A 13653-nucleotide genomic window follows, 5' to 3' on the forward strand; every position below is an offset into this window, starting at 1 on the left:
AGCATAGTTTAGTGCATAAATACTTGGGGGTGCTCCCAAGGAGTGGACGTCTAGGTCAAGGTTTGACCGAAACCACTATAAATCTGCGTGTGTTCTTTCTCTTTTACTACTTCCGCGTTTTAATTATATGCATTTATTATTGTGGTGATTTGGATTTTTTTGGTTTCAAAGTTTCCAATTCACCTCTCTCTTTAATTAGCTTGGGACTAAGTTCAAGAGGGCCTAACATCCCTAACGAAACTTTCACCATATGCATCTCTAAGAATCTATCCAACATTCAAGGGACTAAAACACATTGACATTAGGCATCACTTTATTAGAGATCATGTGCAATTGAGTTACACCACTGTACAATTGAAAATGAACTGGGTGCGACATCTTTACTAAACCACTGGCTTCGACACTTTCAGTTCTTTTAGGACCAGATGTGTGGTGTACATCTGAACATAAATGCATGAAACTTTTTTCTTTTGCTTTTTGTTTTCTTTTTAGTTTTTTGTTGTTTTGACTTTTTAGTGTGTTTTATTTTTTCTTTTCGTCTTTTTACTTAGTTTTCAAAATCATCTCTGATATGGTATTATATTCCTTGTCCTTGTTTTTTGAAAATTTGTAGTCAATATGTTTTCATCTACTTAATCTCTTAGATGGTAGGAATATTTTGTGATTGTGTCTCTTATCTAACCTATTTTAGCGGTTATAGCTTCTTTTCTAATCAAAAGTCTATCTTCAAATTATGTTTATGAAATTGAGATCTTTTCTAAGCTTGCTTAAGCAAATCTATCTTTGTATTATAATGATTAAGTCTTTTTGTCACATCAAGATCCCTCATTACTCTTGTCTTTAATTATTAATTCTGCTTGTGGTAATGCTCCTTATGTTAGAGAGAGAGCTCCTATTCTCTATATATGAGAAGAATATATTCACAACATAGATTTTTTTTTTAAAGATTATAAAAGAGAGATTAGCTTGCAAAAATAATAAAATTTGGCCAATAATGCCAACAAAAGAAGCGCAAAGTCGCCAAAAACTGAAAATCTTAAAAAGATGCGCAAAGCGCCACCTAGTTGACAAGAGCATAAAATGAGCCCACTTAAAGACAAGCATTCTCCCTTTTTAAATCTTTTAGAATTTAGAATTTTTTGTTCTCAAAGCATTGATTTCGATTATCTTGCGATCGTGACAAATTTACTTTACTTCATTATTTTATAAAGATTTTTTTTAAGACAAGTGATGGGTGGATTCTCTCTCTCATATCCAATTAATTATTTGAGTTAGGTCATTGATTTCAAAAGACAATTCTAACCTAATAAAAACATTTAAGCTAAGGGTAATCATGAACGGATATTCTACTATTTCTATAGATTAATGAGATTGTTAACTCATTAACTAACAAATTTTTTAAATCAATCACATGGAATACTATATCCTTTTATGCCTTGGTTAAAAAAAAATAAATCATTTGCTATTTGTCTCGTGTTCCCTCTTTTGATATGTGCAAAAGGGGGAGAAGGTTATGAGGATCCTTTTTTCATCAATCCTGAACTCTTTTCGTAGTCTTTTTCCATCATCAAAAAGGGGGAGATTATTGCAAACCTATTTTCATGTCTTATGTTTTTGATATTACAAACACTATTTCTTTTTGGACTACTTGTTGCTTCTAACTTCTTTAAGAATCGAAGATCGGGACATCAAAGAACCAATTCAGGATTGTGTAGGTTTAGGTTGAGTCAGTCTGTACTCTGTTTTTAACTTTTGAGTCTACCTGTGATGATCAAAAAGACTGATGCTAAGTATTCCTACACACACACACTTGAGAGACTTAGAATTTCTAATTTTGCTCATATCGGCCAGGACGATTTTTATATCGCTGGAACGATCGGCTTAAAAAAAGAAGTCTAAATAAAGTCTTAATTAAGGCAGCCGACTTAACATATCGACCTGGATGATACGTGTATCGGCCAGGACGATAAGCTCAAAACAGAAAGAAGTAGCCGCCTTAGACAATTAAGGTATACTGTATATTTTAAATTATCGGCACGGAGATACGTATCGGCCTGGAAGAAAAATTATCAGATTATGCCTTAATTGACAGGAAATCAAGGAGTAATTAAGGTGATTGATACGATCATATCATCCTGGAAGATCAAGGATCGGCCAGAACGATCCAGTCAAAAACCTTAAGTTACTTCAGGATGATAAATATCGGCCAGCTCATTATCCAAGGGCTATTGTTAGGATGATTTTCCCATGATTGAACTGATCGTCGGACGATCGTGAGATCGGCCCGGATGATCTAGCCAATTTTAAATCGTCCAGCTTGCATCCAGGTCGATGCTCTGGCCAATCTTCAGTAACTTCTGGCTCGAAGCTTCCATCATCGGCTGACGACGTTAAGTCAGTAACTTGCAATTAATGAGCTCTTTTGAAGCTCTTCTATTTAAGAGCCCTTGTTTCTGTTTTTGAAGACCTTTGGCTTGCTTCCTTGACCTAATAAGACCTTGAGGAGAGAAAGGAGAGAGAGGAGAGAAGAGGACTTTGTGCAGGGGATCTGGTTCAGTCAACTCGACCTACGTCCACTCCTTGGAGGCACCCTTTAAGTATTGCACTACAAAAAGTGACTTTCCTTTAGCCCCCACGGCTAGGCGGAGAAGCCCTCACAAGAATCTCCTTTTTTCCACCCCGGCAAGGCAGAGAACCTATCTCCTTTTGCTTCCTTCTGAAGCTGGCAGAGAACCACAACCAAAAGCTAACTCCTTACCTCTATTGACCCTTCCACGATGAGAAACTCTAGATGAAGAAGAAGCAGAGCAATCCTTGAAGCAACCCTTGTGAATCCCCTCACAAGGTCCCCCTCACAAGATCCTCTCTCTATCTCTCCCTCTCTCTCTTTCTCTCCTCAAGGTCTTCTTAGGTCAAGGCAGCAGCCAAAGGTCTTCAAAAAAGTAGAACAAGAGCTCTTAAATAGAAGAGCTTCAAAGGAGCTCATTAATTGCAAGTTGCTGACTTTATCATTCAGGCCGATATGGACATCGGCCTGGCCGATCAGTACAAAACTTAGAAGATCGGCCAGAGCATCACCCTGGATGCAAAGCTAGATGATTGAAAATTGGCTAGATCGTCCAGGCTAGATCGTCCAGGCCGATTAGTTCAAATCATGGGAAAATCATCCTGACAATAGCCCTGGATACGAGCTGGCCGAAATTTATCGTCCAGAAATAACTTAAGGTTTTTGACTTGATCGTCCTGGCCGATCCTGTGATCGACCAAGACGATATGATCGTATCAATCATCCTTAATTACACCCTTGATTTCCTGATCAATTAAGGCATAATCTGATAATTTTGTCCAGGCCGATATTGGGATCATCCTGGCCGATAATTTAAATATACATTATACCTTAATTGTCTAAGGTGGCTACTTATTTCTGTTTTGAGCTTATCGTCCTGGCCGATACACGTATCATCCAGGTCGATATGTTGTCGGCTGCCTTAATTATGAATCCTTATTTAGACTTTCTATTTTAAGCCCGATCGTCCAGGCCGATATAAAAATCGTCCTGGTCGATATGAGCAAAAACAGAAATTCTAAGTCTCTCAAGTGTGTGTGTGTAGGGTTACTTAGCATCAATCTCTTTGATCATTACAAGTAGACTCAAAAGTGAAAAATAAGAGTACAGACTGACTCAACCCTAAACCTACGCAATCCTGAACTGGCTTCTTCTTGATCGTCCGATCTTCGATTCCTGAAAAGTTAGAAGCAACAAGTAGTCCAAAAGAAATAGTGTTTGTCAATCATCAAAACATAAGACATGAAAATAGGTTTGCAACATAGTATAGTAGACATATGGTATGATACAATCAATTCAACTCAAAGTCATCCAACAAGATTGTTTAGATGAACTATTCAACTTTTATAAAACATCATATTGTACGTTCATGAATCGTACGGGACAAATTATAAAATTCCTTCTATTCATTTGCAATGATCCTTGGGATGCATGGGTGATCATCCAGCACTATGGACATCGTACGATATGATCATGAACAAAAATCACCAGTTTTGTAAAGGGGTAATCATATAATAAAAATTATTTTGTACATTACGATCAAACACAATAAATGTCCATGATTTGATTGCCTAATATCATGAGATTAATTAAGAAATATTTTAATTAGTGTGTATAGTACGATTAAAATCATATTATACGATCAGTACAAAATTAGAATCTTCCTTTACTTTGGCAGCTAGGGATAGAGCACAATAGATTATACGATGCAAATTAAAAACGTACAATACGATACACGTATTGTATAGTACGAACAAAAACTATATAATATGAATTATTTAAAAAAGAGACTCTCAAAATAATTTTCTCTCCCCCCTGTGTGTGTGTAAGGTTGCTTAGCCAAGATATCAGCCCAAATACATGGTATGACTCAAGAAAGGACAGATACATAATAAATTAAAAAAAAAACCAGTCTTAAGATGATCAGAATTACAAGTAAATGGCGGATTGAATTCTTCAAAAATTAGTACACACACAACAAAATCATAATATCATAAAAATAGGAGAAAGGAATAATAGACAGAATAATATTTGTTATCATCAAAATCATAGAATTTAAATCAGTGAAATAATATTTCCCTTTTTGATGATGACAAACATTATTGTTTAGGATTTTAAAAAAAAAATTCTTTCTTCTAAATTCCATTTTTATAAAAGATAACAATACAGAATAAAGAAACAATCAACAAACTCAAGTCTCCCCCTTTGATGAAATTAAATTTCAAGTAAAAGGATTGTAAAAAGGGAGTGTAAAAGTTGACAACAAAATTAATAACAAACAATAATAACAAGAAAAAACAAAACTTTACTTCCCCTGTTGACATTACTAAAAGAGGGAAACAATAGGAAGAAAGGAAAAAAAAAAGACACAGGAACATAAACAAAAATAGAAACAAAACTACAAAATAAATAGATGCAGACATATTAACAAGTCAAAATTTTACACCGCTATTAACTTGCATGGGAATTTTCAAAATGTAATAAACTTACTCTAAACACAAAAATGACAAATAAGAGAAGTGTTGACTATCTTGCAATTAAAGAATTTCGATTCTAGAGTTGGCCTATCTAGCTTACCAACTTCACAAGCTAAAATCCTTTATTTGAACAAAAAATCTAATTCAAGAATTATAATTAGATAGGGAAACATGGTATTTTTAGATTGCTAGCATGAAATATTTTGAATATAATAATACTATAAAAGTGATGAATGAAGAACCATGATTTTCCTTAATCAAGTATTAACCATATTATGAAACATCAAAATTTTCTAACACTTAAAGATTTACCTGAAAGAGAAGCTACTTTAGATTGCTCATTTTTTTCCTCTTTTAACACTTTTATGTTAACATTGTGTTTCTTTAATTTTTGATACACGTAGTGCATTTTTTACTTTTGGTGTCATTGCAATTTTTAATTTTGGGCTTATTTTGTGCCTTTTTTGAATTTTAGCAAGTTGCTTCCTTTCTAAATATTTAAGAATATTAGTTGTATGATTATCTTTTAAATAGAAGAGAAGAACAACTCACACTCTTATATAAAGAGGAATAATCTACAAAGCAAACACAAGCTTTTCTAATATGAATAAAGCCTGATATGAAAAAAATAATTAATTTCATTCATCAAATTTGCAAATATATTCTTTATAATAAAACATGTAGTAGAATGAAAAAGATTTCATTTCAACCATGTTAATTCTAATTTGATTTAGATTTTTAAGCATTCAAAAGAAATTATCAGGCAAAGAAAATAAAATGGGATATAAAAATTCATGAATTTTGATCCTGTTAGTTCAAAACTGTCAGCAAATACTTATTTAAACCTTTTTTAAGTAAGAGTAGAGGTATGTTTACATAATTAGAAAAAGCACAATTCGAGCCAAGTCAAGTCGTACATTACAAACTAAATCATACAGTAAGAGTTTATTTGTACAGTACAATATAATCGTATAGTATGAGTTTATTCATATAATATGATTTAGTTCATACAGTACGAGTTTATTTGTATAGTACAATTTTAATGTTACATTATGAGTTAGTTCATACGGTACAATATATAAGTCATGTTTTTTCAAGAAAAGAGCACAAAAATGAGATCTACGAGCATAAAAAATTAGAGGGAAAATACCATTTAAATGAAAAAGTAAACCAACACCTTTTTTTAAGAAAGAAAAAAAATACATAATAAGGACATGAATTAAAAATTCCATTTCAAAATAACGTACAAACACACATGCATAAACATAAAAGTAAACAATACAATCATAATAAGAACGAATTAAACTAATGCAGTGATGGATCTTGATAAGAAGGTGGAGGTGGTTGGAACAATGGGCTAAAACTATCATATTGCTACTAGATTATGGTCAAATGATGTTGAATATTTCCAAACTGCTCTCTGAGCCAACCCATATCATTTTCATGTTGTATCTGATGTTGATCCAGGCTAGTCTTTAGTATATCAAATATATGAATTAGCTCCTCTTATTGGTAATGGCGAGGAGATGGTACAACTGTAGGATCAACTATAAGGGAAGCTTTTACTTCATCCACAATGAGAGGATCTTTAGGCTCCTGATCCCAATGAAATAGCTTTTGGAAAGAGGCATAAGAAGATTAGAATGTGATCAGGAGATGCAGGATATGTGATGTTGTATTTTTTTTTTTTCAGGATTAATCCTATCACATTGCCTAAGGAAATGTTGTGCTTTCTCAGTGGATGGTAGTCAAATGTAAGTGAGGTTTTGGATGTAGTAAATTAACATTTAAGCATCATCCATTTGGGTGCTTTACATGATCAAATAGGTAACAATTGATGGTAGTGGTATTATTCAGTCTCCAACTTTAGGTATGATTGAAGTTTATAGAACATCCTGAATAACATTAGCATTTTGGTTAGGGGTCTGAACTAATGGCTGGTGAAAATTAAGGGCAACATTTCATAGGAGAAGGTTCATAGTACTCTAGTTAAAATTGGATTTAGAGGCCATGGCTAGAGGTCTATTTCCTTGGGTGTTTAGTTGAAGGTGGATTCCTATGTCCACTTGGTTATTCTATAATTTGGAAGCACACTAGAGAGGTCATAATCATAGTTTTTTCATTAATCCTAAGGTTTGTGAGAAATTTATACAGAATTTTAGAATGGAAAAGATGGGTCTTGAAGTGCAATTGAGTTAAAAAGGTTCATTACAGGGAAGCTAAGAGCCTGCTGATTTAGAAGTCTGGAGGGCGTGATCTTGACTTCCTTATACTTTCAATAGGCAGGTTCATCAGAAGCTATCATAAAATGCTTATCTGTAGTGCTTAGATCGGAGGAAGCCCCTAGGTTTGACCACTGTGTTTCCCATAGGAGATTATAAGTATTAGAATATAAGGAGGGATCTTAATAGAGTTGTAAAATTTTTGAAAGGGGATGGTTCTTTAAATAAAAAATGAACAAATTGTACCATACAATCATAGGATTGTATAGGATGATTATATGTAATTATTTTGGCCATATGATTCATAAAAAAGTTATGACTTATCATACAATATAATCAGATATCATACAAGATGATTAGAGACATGGATCTTGTCCAGAGGAGTCAAGCTATACGACTATTAACAAAAAGGTTCGTACAGTATGAATAAATGTTCGTATAGTATGATCAACAATAAATGGGAAACCAAACTGAAATCAATTTATCCCAAATAGAGTTGAGATGTGGAAAGTACTATATGAATAATTATTCATACGATATGATGGTCAATAATATAAGCAATCTGGATCATTCATAAGGCCAAAGAATGTGATCAATGTAGGGCTGTGTAAATCATACGGTATGATGGTGGTTCATATAGTATTACGAAAATTTTATTGATTTACATAACATATAGTGTAAGGGGTTTTACGTGATGATCATGACATAACATACAAAATAATAACCACAAAACCAAAAGAATAAGATGATGGAATAAAAATAAAATCATGAAAAATTAAAAGATAAAAACACTTACATTGAGAAGCTCATGAATGGCTGATTTCAAGTGATAGGGTTACAATATTAGGCCCAAAAATCACATGCTCTCACTGAGTATTTTCGTCAGAGCCCACAAATTTGAAGATCATTGAAGAACACTTTTGGGAGCCCAAGTGAGTTTGGGTCCCTTCTTAAATTTGGATAGATCATTAGAATGCATGTCATGTTGTGTTTGATCAAATTTTGTTCTCCACACCTAATATATTATACGATGTGTCCTAACATGCCACATGAATAACATCCAACATTAAGAAAAGGGTTATCTAACCTATGATAGTTATGATTCCTATTATGAGATGCATGATATAGTGAGTGCTTACAAATAGATTCATTTTGAAAAGCCTTTACTTTTTCTAACAACATTTCATTAGCTCTTTGAAGAGTAGAAATTTTAATTTTTAACGAGTGATCACTGAGATCTAAAATGATAATACATGCTTCTAACTCTTTAAATTATTTTTCAAAATCAAGATGCAATTCTTTCAAAGGCTCATGTGTTTGAGATAAAGCAAAATATTTCTTATTCAATTCATCAAACTCATCCAACAAAGCCATATGATCCTTATCAACATCAAAACCATCTTTTCTATGAATTTAATTTTCTTCTTGCAGAATTGAGCATTCAATTTTCTAGCTAGTGTGCTTCTTTTTCAGTTTCCTGTAAGAATCATGAATTTCTTTTGAAACATTAAGTAATTTATCATATGAATGTTGACATACCTCATCTTGATACGAATGATCAAGATAGTTGTTTGCCATTAAGCACAAACTATTCACTTGTTCTTCTGCTTTTGTTCCAGATGAATCTAAAGCAAAGTCTGTTAAAAATGCTTTCTGAGATTTTTTCTTGTCCTTATGGAACATGGATTTTTCTTTAGCATTCTCCTTGCTTTAGAAGCCTTTAAGGGTTGGGTAATCAGTTTTCCTGGTTTCCAGCTTTCATAACATAAAATATCATCTGAAGCTTTAAAATTTCTATAATTATTACCTTTGCTCCACTGCTAATGACACTTTTGCTTATTTCTTAGAAAGCTTTTGAATTGATGAGTCATTAGTGAAATTTCATCATATCCTCCATCAGAGGAACTATTTAAATAATTAGCATTAAAGGCTATAGCTTTCTCTTTCTTTCATTCTCCTGTATCAAGCTATCTTTGATACAGTCCTTACTCATAGGCTATGAGTGATCCAAGTAAATGATAAATAGAATAAACATTCAAATCCTTGTATTCAGTAATAATAGTAATTTTAGCATCAGAGAAAGAAGGTAATCAAAGCAGAATCTTATTTACTTTTTAAAATTTGATAATTCTTTACCTAAAGCATGCATGGATGTGATGATTTGTGTAAACCTATGTAGATTTCAGATATGAATTCAATAGGCTTCATGCAAAAGAGTTCATATTCATACAATAAAGATAACAAAAACATCAAGCCTTTATCCCACTACGTGGGGTCGGCTACATGAATCCTTTTTCTCTATTGTGTCCAATAAAAAGTCAAATTCTCATTTAAATATAATAAAGAAATATCATTTCTAATAATTTCTCTACCTTTCCTAATATAAGTCAAATATAATACCTCTACTTTCTTAACCGGGTCATCGGAAGGCCGATGTTTTACATGAACAAACCATCTAAGGTGACTCTCCCTAATCTAATCTTCTACTGGAGCTACTCCAAACATTTCACCTATATACTCATTTCATTTCCTATATCTAAGGGTAAAGCCACTCATCCACCTGAGCATCCTCATCTATGCCACACTTAACTTAGTATTATGCTTCTCTTTTAATAGCCAACATTTGGCACCATAAAACATTACATGCCTCACCACCATCTTATAGAATTTTCCCTTAAGTTTGAGGGATACGTTTCTATCACATAATAAGCATACACCAAGATACATTCTCTTGCAAATGTCTAGTGAGAACATCCATGACAAAAGAAAAAAGATATGGGCTTAACGATGATCCTTGATGTAACCCAACCGAAATAGGGAAATACTTGGTCAAACCACCTTGTGTTTGAACACATGTAATAACACATACATACAAATCTTTAATGATTTGAATATAAGTGTATTAAATCCTTTCTTTTTAAGAACTCTCCATAGAACTTCTCTTGGAACTTTATCATTTGCTTTTTCTAAATCAATAAATATCATATGTAGAAATTCCTTATTCTCTCTATACTTCTCCATCAAACCTCTCAATAAATATATAGCTTCCATAGTAGACATACCCAACATGAATTTAAGTTGATTTTGAGAAACATTAGTATCATGTTGCAACATATGTTCCATAACTCTCTCCCATAATTTTAGAGTATGACACATTAACTTAATTCCTCTATGATTCGCACAATCTTGTGCATCACCCTTATTCTTAAAAATAGGAATTAACACACTCATTCTCCACTCATTCAACATCTTTTTAGTCTTCAAAACAATATTAAAATGTTTACTAAGCCAAGAAATTCCTTCTTCTCCTAAGCATTTCCACACCTCTATTGGAATATCATCAGCTCCAACAGCTTTTCCACCCTTCATTTTCTTTAAATCCTCTATAACTTCAATTTTAATAATATGCCGATAAAAACAAAAATCTTTTTTCATTTAGGGTGCTAAGGTCACAACAGTTAATCTTATTTTCATAATCTTTATAAAAAAATTTTAGCAAAATATCTCATCCACCATTATTGAATAACATCTTTTAAGAAAAGTATTTTTTGATCTTCATCCTTAATACACTTCACTTGAACTAAATCCTTACTAGTTTTATCTCTTTGTTTTGCTAACTTATACATATTTTTTCTCCATCCTTGGTACTTAATTTATTATATAAATCACTAAGAGCTAAGGTCTTTGTATCACATATTATTTTCTTAGATTTGTTACGAGTCTCTTTATATCTTTCCCAATTATTAGAGTTTTTATAATTAAATCAATTTTTATAACAAATCTTCTTATTTTTAATCTTTTCTTGCACATTTAGATTTCACCACAAACTATTTTTACTATTAGGAGCATTTTCCTTTGATACTCAAAGCATATCTTTTGCAATATTATTAATATCACTAGCCACATTTTCTCACATAACATTAGCATCCTCATGTACAGGCAAAATCTTAAAATCTAAAATCTTACTATAAAAAATATTTTTGATAACATTCTTTAAATTCTCCCATCTAATCTTAAAATATTTTTTTTCTTTTTTTTTTCCCCTTTATCTTAAAGTCTAAAACTTAACATCAATATTGGGTACAAAAATTTTTGCTTGGAATAATATTAAAAACTAAACGATATAGTTTTCTTATAAGAAAATATTCAATCTGAGTTGTACTATATTAATTTTTATAAGTGATGAGATTCTCCTTCCTTTTCTTAAATAAGGTATTAGCAATTAAAAAATCATAAGCTAAAAAAAAATCTAATATGGTTTTGCCATCTTTATTTGTCGTTCCAAACTCATGGCCACCATGAATGCTTTTGTAATCATCTACCACTCTACCAAAAATCTAATATGGTCTTGCCACCTTCATTTGTCCTTCCAAACCCATGGCCACCATGAATGCTTTGACCTATAAAATTTCTAGTATGACTCCTACTCGAATACCAAAGTTTAAATCCTAAATTATGAATCTCCTTAGCCTTCTCTCCAACCCATTTAGTTTCCTGAATGTATAGAATATTTAACTTCCTATGAATCATAATATCTATTAATTTTCTTAATTTTACTGTAAGGTAACCTCTATTCCAAGTTCCTATCCTAATTTTAGTTTAATGGAACAACTTTTTTCCAACATCTATCCTTGATGTGGGAACCCATACCTATTTAACACTAAACTCGGGCACCTGTGCAGTGGCCCTTGCAGACTTATAATTTTATTCAGGCCATACAATATGTCACTTCCAAGTGATGTTCTATCATTAAAAAAAATTCTTAAAGGATTTATGTCATTATTATTTGAAAAGTTTTACGCTGGCTATCGACTACCTAACGCAACCTTTCAATTTTCTCATCCAAGACTTGGGACCTGGAAACGGAAGTGTTCAAATTTAAAAAATAAAAACTTTAACCTAAATTATTTCACTTTGCTTATTATTTAATAAGTAATGTATAATCTATCCCAAATTGCTTTGCTAGTAGTAAAGGTAGATACACACTTGTAATGTTCAGATTTCAAAGCACAAAAAAATATTATTTAGGAATTTAGCATTTAGTTGGGCTAAATCATTATCTTTAATAGTCCATTCAAAAAAGGGATTTTAGTTTTAACATCATTTACTAATTACAAAGGTAAATGACAACCATCCTAAATAAGCATCCATATGCAATAATCAATTGATTGAGAAAAGGTGGACATGCATGTTTCCAAAAATCAAAAGGTATATTTTTAAATAGAGGTGGTTGAGTAATTGAATATCCTTCAATAGTGTTTCAATTACCAAAGTTATCCATGGATCTTAATTCAAAACTTTTCTTAAACATAATCTTATGAATCTCTCTTTGATATCATTTGAAAGTTCATGACGATGGTTAAACCTTAAAGAACTAGTCCTGAGGCCAGCCAAGAGGGGGTGGGGTGAATTAATAATTTTAAAAATTTCTTAATCAAATAATAATTTAAAACCTATTGATGCAAAAATACAACAAATATTATAATAACAAAAAATAGATATTTTGACCATAGATAAATCACAAAAAAGTGTTGAAATTAAAATATGGAAAAAAATAAATAGAAAGAACACAACAAAATTTATAGTGGCTCAGTAAACCTGACATACTTTCACTCATTGGAGGATCCATCTCAAAGTATTACATTAAATATAAGTGACTCTCCTTTTTCTCGCACATCAAGGAAGAGAATCCTGTACAAATACTATTTCACTTCCCTAGCACGGTAGAGAACCTTTACTCATTTACAGGCAGGGAAACTTTACTCTATTTTCACCCTCCTAGTGATGGTTAGAGAATCATAAATCAATTTTTACCCTCCAAGTGATGGTCATAGAATTGTGATCTTTGTTAAAAAACTTGTTCTCCAGAGCCACAAAGATTCCAAGCTAACACTTGTTGGTACTAGGCAATATTCTTTCTTGGAGCAACCTTATGAATCCCCTCACAATTTCTCCGTCATAAAATCTCCCTCTCTTCTCTCACCAAGCTCTCCTTCTTCTCTCCCTCAAGCTTTGTCTAAAGAAGACTAAGAAGCAAAAGATTTCTAACAAGAGTGTTATAGATTCTTAAATAGAGGGCTTCAATAAATTCTAGTTTTTATGCCATTCATCTTCTATTCGTACAGTATGATAAGCTTATTGTATGCTTTGACCAATTCAATTCAGAGTCATCCAGCAAGATCGTTCGGATGAACTATTTAACTTTTATAATACATCATATTGTACAAAAAATAATCATACGATACAATCTGCAAATATTCCTTTTGTTTATTTGGGATAATCCTTGGGACAACCAACTTCGTAAAAGTGTGATTGTCCTACACTGTTAACATCATACGATACGATCATAACAAAAATCAAGTATTTCATTTGGTATGATCTAAGGGAC

This window comes from Dendrobium catenatum, unplaced genomic scaffold, assembly GCF_001605985.2.
Source record: "Dendrobium catenatum unplaced genomic scaffold, ASM160598v2 fragScaff_scaffold_1557, whole genome shotgun sequence".
NCBI classification, from domain to species: domain Eukaryota; kingdom Viridiplantae; phylum Streptophyta; class Magnoliopsida; order Asparagales; family Orchidaceae; genus Dendrobium; species Dendrobium catenatum.